This window comes from Adiantum capillus-veneris, chromosome 19 (genome assembly GCF_014529385.1).
Source record: "Adiantum capillus-veneris isolate H3 chromosome 19, ASM1452938v2, whole genome shotgun sequence".
NCBI classification, from domain to species: Eukaryota; Viridiplantae; Streptophyta; class Polypodiopsida; order Polypodiales; family Pteridaceae; genus Adiantum; species Adiantum capillus-veneris.
In genome coordinates this window covers 92667988-92680383 of record NC_140949.1, presented here as the reverse complement: position 1 = coordinate 92680383, position 12396 = coordinate 92667988, and positions in this window count along the sequence as shown.

The window sequence follows — 12396 nt, the reverse complement described above, 5'->3', positions numbered from 1 at the left end:
CTAGCTAGGTTACCCTCAAGGAGTGTCCAAAGCCTATTGGTGTGACAAAAGTCAATGCAAATCCCTACAAGGAGGGGGCGAGCCATGCAAGCAGGGGGGGTGGTTGCTTGACCACAGTTCTCTCTCCCAAAGGGCACCCCTTGCTCAAGAGGCAAGTAGGACACATATCAAGCCCCCTAGCTAGGTTAGCCTCAAGGAGTGTCCAAAGCCTATTGGTTGGCCTCCCAAGGGGTCCAATGATAATTAAGTAGATTTAATAAATTGTTTTTGCATTTATCAAGTCCTCTCTCTCAAAGGGGAAATGGGGACACTTGTCCCAAGACTATCCTTGTTGCTTGTAATGCATCCTGCATGTGATTGACCAGTCTTGCAAGGGTCCAATGAGCTTCAAGCTTGAGCTACAAGGAGGGGTTGACCAAAGCAAGAAGGGGGCTAGCTTGGGGGGTATACTCTCCCACACACACTCACACACACTCTCATTGTGTGAAGTGCAAAGTGCAAGAGCTCCATCTCCTTCTCCAAGCTAGTAGAGAAGTTGAGAGCCTACACCAACACTCTTGGCTATTTAATGCAAATCCAATCAAGAGTCATGCTTCAATGCTTAAGCTTGTCATCTTCTCCATCTTCATTACTATGCTACTATGTATGCTATCAAGAAGAGTGATGATAAGTAAGGAACTAATTTCTTTCTCCTATGAAATGTTTCTTCTTCCTCTTCCCTACCCTCATTCCCCACTAGCTCTTTCCACCTTCAAAGGTGTTTGAGGCCTTGGGATTGAGGCTTGGGATAGTTAATGCTGGATAGTTAATGCTTTCCACAAGTTTATGTTATTCTTGTGATGCATGAAGCTTTCCATCTTCATTGCATCACCTAGGTCACAAGGAACACAAATATTGTATTGTACCAAGTCTCTTGATGGGAGAAACTATATTACAAATTCCTATTGGAGGGGGGACCGCCGGCTCCACATAAATCCGGTCCTCAATTGTTGTCTTGTTCTCTAAACTCTCTCTCTTGCAAAATTATTTTCCATGTCAAGTTAACTAAATGCTATGTTTAAGTTGCTACCATCAATTAAGTTCACCCTCTATGCTCACAAAGTAATTTCACAAAAGTACTTTCTCTAATTTTTGCTACTCTCAAAGTTAATGAGCCATTTCCATTACATTGGTATCAGAGCATGTGGTTTCTCTTTTCTTGCTTAAGAAGAGAGGTCCTTAAGTGGCCTATAGATGGTATATTTTGTTAATTATATTAGGGTAAGTGAAACTGGGATCTATTATCGGTTTTGTTGAGCCCACTATGTGGGATATGGTGCACACCTCAGGAGCTTTGGACTTAATAATGGGGTCTCTTTATACTTGCCTACGGCTTTATCATTATTGAGCCATAAGAAGTTTGAAAGGAGCTGGCCCTTGGCAACTCTACAATATTAGACCCACTCCGCTACTCTCTATAATTAACCAGTTCGAGTCGTGGGTGTAGATACTTAAGTGCCAATTTTCAAAGGCTAAGAGGAGTAGCAACTAAGGTTTTGAATTTCCAAAGCATACACTAAGCAAGTACTCAAATTTTGCTAACATGGCTCACAATAACCAAGAGAGTAGAATGAAAATTGATAACTTTGATTTTGCACATGAAGGTGCTAATGATGATGTCCCCCATGTTTGTCAATTATCTTGTTTGTTACTAGGTTGCAGCAAGCTATGGACAACCCTGCTTTGCAAGCCGAAGTTACTCGACAACTTCGTGCTTCTTAGATTACCCTTCCTCTCCAAGAGGAGAGAGAGCTTAGGAGGCCTCTTGATGAGACCCCCAAAAGAAAACTCTCTCCCATATCAGAGGAGGAATCCAAAGAGCAAGAAAGTAATGAAACTTTAAGTTCCTCTAAAGATGTGGCTCCATGAAGACGGCGTTCTAGACAATTTCCAAATCCTCCCAAGAGGAAACGTTCAACCCATAGTCCTTCTCCTCATCACTCCAAAAGGGAAGAAAGGAAACAAAGGAAGAAAAGGGCAAGAAAGAGGTCATCCTCTTCTCCTTCTTATTCGCCTTCCTCCTCTTCCAACGAAAGCTATGGCTATTCTCCTAGAGAATACAAGAGGGGAGGACATCACAAATCATACCCTGCATGGTGAAGGTCATAAAAATTCAAAAATTTCAAAGAGGAAAGATTATCTCTTTTCTCACCTGTGATGGCACCTTTGGTACCACCGACAAAGTATTGGCCTTCATCCAGCAATTTGATGCAACCTTTGGAGATGAGGGCTTCACGGAGTCCTCCAAGCTACACCATGTAGCTACATACTTCCAAAATTGGCTCGTCAATGGCCCGGTTCTATTGCCAAAGTAATCCACCACACCATGGCTGCTTTGCGTATCAATTTCCAACAAGGGGCTAGACGGAATGTCAAGCCCATGGAAAACAAAGACAAGAATGATGCAAAGGGAAAAACCAATGCCCAAAAATATTTCCAAGGCAATTCCAACAATAACAACAAAAATTGGTTCAAGGAGAAGGGATTTTACAAAGGTAAAAACAAAATCTCTCCTAAAGATCTTGAAGCTTTTTGCAAGGACCATAAATGTTTTAAGTGTGGGGAGCAAGGACATGGCTATCATTCTTGCACCAAGAGAAATGCTTGCAATTAGACTGCTAGAGCTTCCACCATCGAAGCTCCAAAAGAGAACGCTCATTGCAAACGTGCACCTCTCTTCTATGCTTGGGGAAAGGTAAGGGATCATGATGCCTTCATCTTGTTTGACCCCAGCTCTACTCACAACTTCATATCAATGGATTTGGCCGCCAAGTTGGGCATTCAAGCTTTCAAGATGGGAGACACTGTAACAACCGACACTGCTTTCAAGGGACAGCGAGCCTCCGTTACTCCCTTGATTGGGAAGTTGAGGCTTCATGTCCAAAGCTATGTCAACAATGACTCACCTTTTTCATCTCTCCTCTCCAGCATGAGGATGCTATCCTAGGGGCACCATGGTTCAACCGCATGGCTGCCAACATGAAGTTCCCTGAAAGGAGAATCTAAGTTTCACCTACATAGCAAAGAGCATGTATATAGATGCTAGTGAGTTTGTTCATACTATACCACTTATAAATTCACCTACTTTTGATAAATCAATGAAGAGCTCAGTTTCTGCGTACATGGTCTTTGTCAAAGAGTTCCTAAAAGGTCCTAATGTTTCATCAAATGTAAATGATAGGAATCAAGAAGAGTTATACTTGTCTAATTTTCTAAAAGAATTCCAAGATGTGTTCATCGATGATATCCCTATGGACTTACCTCCAAAATGACGGGATGATGACCATCGAATTGACCTCCTACTAGGAAGCTCACCGCCCCTTATCAAGTTTTGCAATCTCAAAAAGAAGTGATCATGTGGCAATTATAAGAATTTGATTGACAAAGTGATGGTGAGGCCTAGCTCCTCTCCCTTTTGTTCTCTAGTCCTTTTAATGCCAAAAAACTATGGTACATATTGTATGTGTGTGGACTATTGAGCACTAAACCATATCACTATCAAATACAAATTTCCCGTGCCTCGGGTAGAAGATCTATTTGATAAGCTACAAGACTCTACCTACTTCAGTAGGATTGACCTTAAAAGTGGCTATTATCAAATAAGGATAGTGGATGAAGATATCGTAAAGATCGCGTTTCGCACAACATTTGGTCTTTATGAATATCTAGTCATGCCTTTTGGCTTGACTAATGCACTGGCCACGTTCAGTCATCTAATGGAGAAAATCTTTAGACCCTACCACAAATTCATTGGCGTGTTCTTTGATGATATCATCATCTACTCCAAGTCCTTGGAGGAACACAAGCATCATCTCCAAGTGATTTTTCAAGCATTGAGGGAGAACAAGATTTTTCTCAACCAAAAGAAAAGCAAATTTTTCCTTCAAGAGATTCAATACTTAGGTCATATTATCTCTCAAGATGGTATCCGGATGGATCCATCGAAGTTAGAGGTAATAAAAGCATGTCCTAATCCAAGGAATCTAAATGAGCTAAGAAGCTTTATTGGTATGTGTGCATACTATAGACGCTTAGTGGATTAATTTTCTCAAATAGAAGGATCACTACATGACTTAACAAAGAAGAACTTTAAGTATTCATGGAGTGCTAAGGAGAAAAATTCTTTTGACATGCTCAAAGAGAAGCTTACCTCCCAACCAGTCCTCTTGCTTCCGGATCTCTCAAAGCAATTTGAGGTCCAATGTGATGCTTGTGGTGATTTCCTCGAAGCAGTCTTGATTCAAGAAGGGCATGTCATAGCATATGAGAGCCGAAGGCTCAATATAGATGAACGTGTCTTAGGCATCTATGAGAAAGAGCTTTTAGCTATTCTACATGCCCTAGACACATGGAAGCACTATTTATTGGGGACTCCATTTATTCTACGAATTGACCACCAAAGTCTCAAGTACTTCATGATGCAAACCAATCTTTCTGACAAACAAATGAGGTGGATAAATTTTCTTTTGCAATTTAATTTCCATATTGCTCACATGGCTAGTAAGCACAATCAAGTGGCCGATGCACTTTCATGACAACTAAAAGTTAATGCGGTGTCTATACCTACTCACAATGATCTATCTTCTATGATAGATGAGTATGCTACTGACCCTAACTTTAGAGACATAATGTCAGCCCTTGCTTTGGGGAAGAAAGAGGAACCATTCACCTTGCAAGATGGTTATCTTCTCCATGGCAATAGGCTGTGTGTTACCCATTCCCTTCATGAGAAATTCATGTATGAATCCCATGCTCCTCCCTATGCGGGGCATAGAGGCATGCAACCTACTCTCCAAGAAGTAGAAACGTACTTCGATTGGCCTATCATGAAAGTGTACATACAAGAGTATGTTTCAAAATGTGTAGTATGCCAAAAGACCAAGTATGATAGAGGGAAGCAACCTGGATTACTCCAGCCAAATTCACCATGGGAGAGTACATCCATGAATTTCATCTTTGGATTACCCAAGTCTATCCATGGGAATATGGAAATATGGACAATAGTCGACAGGTTTAGCAATCAAGCACACTTTATTCCTGTCAAAAAGACTATTAAGGCACACCAAATGGCAACTCTCTTCATATCACACATTTTCAAACACCATGGATTTCCAACATCCATCGTGTCAAATAGAGATCCTAGAATGACCAATAATTTTTGGAAAGTTCTCTTTGAAAATCTAGGAGCAAGATTAATTTCTCTTTGGCCTATCACCCACAAACGGATGGCCAAAGTGAGATAGCCAATCTTACGATACTCGATCTACTAAAGACTTATGTTACAGAAGTAGATCAAAGCTCACAATGGGAAAAGTACTTACCTCTTATAGAGTATGCGTACAATAATACTGTACATACTTCTACGGGAAAATAACCTTTTGAAATAATTGAGGGAAGATCTAAAAGTCCCAAGTGCTACTTAAAGTACATGGGAAGATCTTCGCTGCGAATGAGTATAGCCGTGACCTACAAGAATCTTTTCAAAAGATTAAGGAGGCTATATCTATCTCTCAACAAAGGTAAAAAGTTGTTGCTAGCAAGCACATAAGGGCCTTAACATTCAAAGAAAATAATTTGCTCTTACTTAAGTTTCCCAAGGCTCGATTGAGGAAAACGACGGGCAAAAATCCTATGGGTCATCAAAAGTATTATGCTAAGCTAGCAAAAGATACTATGGTCCTTTCCAAATCTTGAAGCCCATCAACGAGATGGCTTATCAACTCATGTTGCCCAACCATTGGCTCATACAAAATTATTTTCATGTGACCCTACTTAATCCCTAAAAAGGAGAGCCACCAAGTGAACCAATTATTGAAGACCCTCCCAAAATTGAAGATCAAGAAGAGGTGCTACAACCAGAAGCTATCCTTTGGCATGAAGACAAGGTACTACGACATGGTAAGATTATAAATGGTATCTTATAAACGGTATCTTACTATGTTTGAATATTATCATTTTGAAGATGCTAGATGGATGCAATGAATACAGCTTAAGGATAGTATGAACCTTGTCAATGCTTACAATGCTACAATAGAGTAAGCAAATGTACAAATTTCTTTTAAATGAACAATGTTTTTGTATTATAAGACTAGTTCTCTCTTTTTAATGTACACAAATTTAAGTAGTATTCATACTTAGAATCATGTTTGATCATATTTAAATGATCATTTAATGTGAGTGAATAAACAAGAACAAGGGTTAGAATATAGACATGTGCTTACAGATCTATCTCAATACGTGGCCAATGGTAAAGGGGTCCAAATGAGAGATGGTCTGTCAAAGAGCAAGGCTAACCAATGGAGCTTAAGAGACCTTAGGGTTAGCTTCATTTAAGACCTCCAAAGGTTAGTGTTAAAAGTCCTTTCGCCGTAGGTAAGCTAGGGATGTGCTTGACGTGGGAACCCGGCCCAAGCTTGAGGTGCTTGTCGTGCCTCATGACTAAGATGCTTGAGATGCTTGAAGTGCTTGATGATTGAGATGCTTGACATGCTTGTCATACTTCAGATGTTAGAGTTGTACTTGAGGTGGGAACCCTTCCCAAGCTTGAGGGGCTTAAGGGCCAAGCTTGTGATGAGAATTGGCCCAAGGTTGAGGGTCTTGAGGTGTCACAAAATTCAATGCAAATCCCTACAAGGAGGGGGCGAGCCATGCAAGTAGGGGGGTGGTTGCTTGACCACTACCTCTCCCAAAGGACGCCCCTTGCTCAGGAGGCAAGTAGGACACATGTCAAGCCCCTAGCTAGGTTACTCTCAAGGAGTGTCCAAAGCCTATTGGTTGGCCTTCCAAGGGGTCCAATGATAAATAAATAGATTTAATTAATTGTTTTTGTATTTATAAGTCCTCTCTCTCAAAGGGGAAAGGGGGACACTTGTCCCAAGACTATCCTTGTTGCTTGTAATGCATCCTGCATGTGATTGGCGAGTCTTGCAGGGGTCCGATGAGCTTCAAGCTTGAGCTACAAGGAGGGGTCAACCAAAGAAAGAAGGGGGGCTAGCTTGGGAGGTATACTCTCCCACACACACTCTCATTGTGTGAAGTGCAAAGTGCAAGAGCTCCATCTCCTTCTCCAAGCTAGTAGAGAAGTTGAGAGCCTACACCAACACTCTTGGCTATGAAACACAAATCCAACCAATAGCCATGCTTCAATGCTAAGCTTGCCATCTTCTCCATCTTCATTACTATGCTATTATGTATGCTAGCAAGAAGAGTGATGATAAGTGAGGAACTAATTCTTTCTCCTATGAAATGTTTCTTCTTCCTCTTCCCTACCCTCATTTCCCACTAGCTCTCTCCACCTTTGAAGGTGTTTGAGGCCTTGGGACTGAGGCTTGGGATAGTGAATTCTTTCCACAATTTTATGTTATGCTCATGATGCATGAAGCTTTCCATCTTCATTGCATCACCTAGGTCCCAAGGAACACAAAGACTGTATTGTACCAAGTCTCTCTTGATGGGAGAAACTATAATACAAATGCCTATTGGAGGGGGAACCGGCTCCACATAAATCCGGTCCTCAACTGTTGTCGTGTTCTCTAAACTCTCTCTCTTGCAAAAGTATTGTTTATGACAAGTTAACTAAATGCTATGTTTAAGTTGCTACCATCAATTAAGTTCACCCTCTATGCTCACAAAGTAACTCCACAAAAGTACTTTCGCTAATTTCCGCTACCTTCAAAGTTAATAGGCCATATCCATTACAGATTTTAAGGCAATTGTTAGCAAAACCCAACATGCATATAAAAGCATGATGCTTGATGTTGGAAATTAATTCAATAATTTCTTTATTTTATAACTACTAAAATTGGATTTGGTGTGCATATAATGGGGATCATTGTCCAAATCAAGATATGTCGTACACATGACGCTAGGAGTAATAAAATTGAGCAATACCATTTTGAGGGACCGCCACAATTTTAGCATATTGCGGCAAGATCACCATCAATTTTGATAAAAGACGTTATTGCTAGAAAAGAGGTATCTAATATTGTTCAAAAGGACACCCTTTTGTGTTGTGTTAGCTAGAGGTTTGTGAAATGTCCACATGCATCAAGTATTCAAGGTTTAATTGAGGGTTTAATGCAAATTTTTGTGGCAACATGCTCATCTCAACAACCCTAATCCCCCTCCTACCTTTTTATGGTGGCTAGTTGACCTCCTCTCCAAAAACCCTCAACAATTTCAAATGTGAAAACATTTTCCATTGTCTCACATAACAATAATCCCTTTAACTTTGTAACTTCCAACACTTGGAACAATGTAAAGAAAATTTTCTAGATATGGAGATGGGGAGTTCCAAATTAGACAAGAATACTTAGGTTCTTGAGGCCACTCAGGACACTCTCCCTTCAGAACCCTTACGTGGCCCCCTTGCTAATGAGTGCATATCCCAAAACCAAGATGCTACACGTGAAGTAGACCTTGTGCATTAGAAGATGAAAATGGAGCTGTAATTATTGAAACATAAGAATTAAAAAAATTGGCATAAACAATTCAATGATAGATTTTTCATTGACCTCCAATTTGGAAACCAAAAACGTTTTTGTATATCTGCTTTGGTACCCTTAATCTTTACTACCTCTTTTTATTAGAGGAATCAAACAGTGTTCTTCAAGTTATGAGTCATGGACATTTTCTCATAACAAATACTCATCTCCCCTTCTTCCAATGGAATCCTGAATTCAATCCAAGCGGAGATAAGCCCTTAAAGATGCCTATATGGGTAGATTTTCCTAATTTTATTGAGATATTTTACCCTTGGTTTAAAGTCATTTTGATAGTGAGACTAGCAAGTTTCTAGGCTAAAATTCAAGATTTGGTATCAATCAAAACTAGGACATTCGGCTTCTCATAGAAGTGGACATGCTCAAGTGGACACCAAAATTAGGAATCGACCCAATCTATCCCTATTAAAGATTCATTAGGTAACTTTCTACATCTTCAAAAGGTTATGTACAAAAATTTTCTACTGTTTTAATCAAGGGAATCTAAGAAAAGGCCATCCTAAAATTGCAAGGAAGGAATTAGAAGATAAGAGAGTAGGAAAAAAAAAACCTTCTAGTAGGTACCAAGAAGGAACTCAATTAGAAACCTAAAAGCAATAGAGCATTGGTGCTCAAGCGAACAATAGGTTTAATGACCTTTAAGAAGAATTTTTTGATCCCTAGTGTGAACAGAAGAAGTGGAAGTGCTAAAACAAACATAGAGCCTTGATCATAGAATAAAGCCAATTGACAAAAAGGCCGAGAAAACCCATATTCCCTCTTCAATAGACCCTATTCTTTAAGCTTGTATGAGTCCTCAAGACAAAACTAGATGCTTCAATGGACCCTATTCTTCAAGCTTATATTGAGTCCCTATCAAGGAAGATAATACCTTTACCATGGATTTCTTGTGGTAATGAGAGAAGGAAGATGAAAATACTAAGAGATAGCGAACAACCTCTCTTTGAGAATTCAATGGGCATTCTAATGATAGAGATAGAGGAAGAAGCTTTAGCCTTGCCTAAAGGAAGAAAATCTTAGAAAAAAAAAAGGAGAAAATCCACCATGCATCCTATACAATAACTCATATTTTAAAGTTTCAAGGCATTGCCCAAAGAAACCTATACCACAAACTACTCATTTGCATAGAAAAAACTAGCCATACTCACATAAGGCACATTCAAATGCTTTTTTGTAATAAGAGTCTATTTTGTTCAATTGTATGGTTTTGAGTCCACAAACTGGCCACCCTAGTATGGGATTCCGCATGGATTTTAAGGCAATTGTTAGAGAAAAACCCAACATGCGTATAAAAACATAATGCTTGATGTTGGAAATTAATTCAATAATTTATTTTTGTTATAAATACTAAAATGGATCCAATGTGCATATAATGTGGATCATTGTCCAAACCAAGCTATTCCGTACACATAATACTAGGGATAATAAAATTGCAAAGTACCATTTTGAGGGACCTCCACAATTTTAGCATATTGGCAAGATCACTATCAATTTTGATTAAAGACATTATTGCTAGAAAACAGGTATCTAATATTGTTCAAAAGGACACCAAGGACGGGTATAGAGAGATCTTTTGAAGGAAGCTTTTGAGGGAGCTTCTTCATGTTCTTTTACTTGGGTGATATATTCTAGCAAAAAGCTCCCTCCTCTGTCGCTAGAGAGAGCTTTCTTTGTCATTTATCAATGCCTCAGAATTTTCAAACTATGGTTGTCTTTGATAAAACTTATGCTACAACCATATTCAAAGGACAATATAGTACAATCCACACTTTTAGGACATGTGAGTCACAACACAGACCACAATTTTAGTTTAGTACACATCATCTATTAGCCCTTAAATATGTTATGCACGAAGCAAACAAACTCCAAAACGACTGCAACCTAGCACATGCCATATATAAACCAAGTAATATGGTAAGCTCCAACTAGAAAAACTACAAGACCTTTAGTGCCAACCAACAAAGAGACATGTTATGCACAAAGTCGACGATTTTATAGAAATTAAGATGACATCAGCTTGAAGATGGAATTCTCATTAAAAGAGTTTCAATACAAAATCAATCCGCAATCACATACAAAGTCACAAGTGCTCAATGGCAATTATATTGCACGTCTACAACTGAACACACGCAGTAGATCTTCATTTGTAAGATTGCTTTGATGCATATTGAGGAAAATGTAGTATATGTGCTTACAGGCCAATATGGTTTACTTTGTGCCACTCGGTCTACAAAGTCTACACATGTACACGTCGAACTACTGGAAACATGCACTTCGTATCTCTCGCCTTGAACTTGAGAAGAAGACGTCCGAACCTTGAATTTTTCATGCATGCCTGCCTTTACAACAATGTGTTGAATAACATGTGCTTCCATGGTTATGGCTATTTCAATTCTCTTAGAGGCCTGAATTGATACGCTTGGCCAATAGTTCACATTGTTGGTTGTCCTTGCTATGATCTTATTTACTGTGAAGCCCCGTGTCTCCAAATCCAACAGCTCCAAGGCATTCATGTTTGTTCCCTTCTTCACATGCCAAGTTGTAGGTACTCTTGCAGGGCTTTGAGTGATTGTGTTGCAGATTTTCCACGTGTGATCCACACTATCATTGCAAAACCACATGAATTGTGCCTTTGAAGCACTTCCTTGACCAGCAGAATCACCTCTTTCCCATCTACAAATCCCCCAAAAGGATGGTGCAACCGCAGTTGCACCAATGTTCTTAATTTTTTTTCTTGCATTTACCAAATCTAGAACCCAAACACCCTTGACATTGAACTCTACTACCCTTTAGTATACAACACAGTGCCCACATTGTCTTATGTATATCTGTCTCTCCTACTACCAGAACACTGTCGTTATCTTCGACCTCCTGAGCTGCCATTGTAAAAGTTGTTTGTGTTCCTTGACGATTGTGAGGAACGTTCTGTGTAATATATTTAGGTCAGTGCAATGTGTTCTCCTCCTCACAATGTATTGTACTAGCATTTTTGTGCCTTCTAGCTACTGTAATATTATCTCCATCCATTGTTGGTCTTTCATATAGGGGCGTACCTCCCAGACCATCTTCAATGTCTTTAGCAATGACTGTTGGACCTAGTGCTTTTCCTTGTTGTGCATTTCAACCAAGTTTTTCTGCTAATGGACCTGCTCCATGATATCTACCTTCAACAAAAGCAAGCATCTTCACACTTTGCATCAATGAGTTTGATAGATCAAAAATGCATGCATCATACAAGCTCAATAATTCTTTGTTTCCCTCGCCGGCTAGCCAGGTAGCATGCTTTGTTTTTGCAAAGTTTGTAGTTGGAATGTATGACAAATCATCTACTTCCTGCAACATTAAAAAAAATCTATTTAATGCCACAAAAAAAAAATTACTTGCCAACATTTTACTTGCCATTGATTCATATTCTACATAGTTTTAACCCAACAAAGTGCTTTCCCTAGCGAGGGTAATGCATGTGCCACCAACTAATCCAACAATACATCTGGGACAAGTTACTGTCGGATACTTTACCAGTTGCCCACCAAGCTCGAATATTCCTATACAAGCTTGTTGCCTCGTCCTTGCTCTGTGAACATCGCCAAAGTTTACACAGACACTTGTGTTTGTCCTGGAAATTTTTATGCAGTATTGCATGGTGTGAATTTGCAAACTTTGCTCCCAATGAAACAAGCACGAACGTTCTCTTCCCTCCATTATATTGTCAGGTCCTCTGTTGAATATAGTTCGAACAGCTCTCCAATTTGCCCCAACCTCATCTTCCATGAATCCTCTAAAATCTTCTGGAAGGTGCCCACTTTCCAAAAGCATTGAATTCATCATTTCCCAAAACATGGTTTGTGCCTGTGTG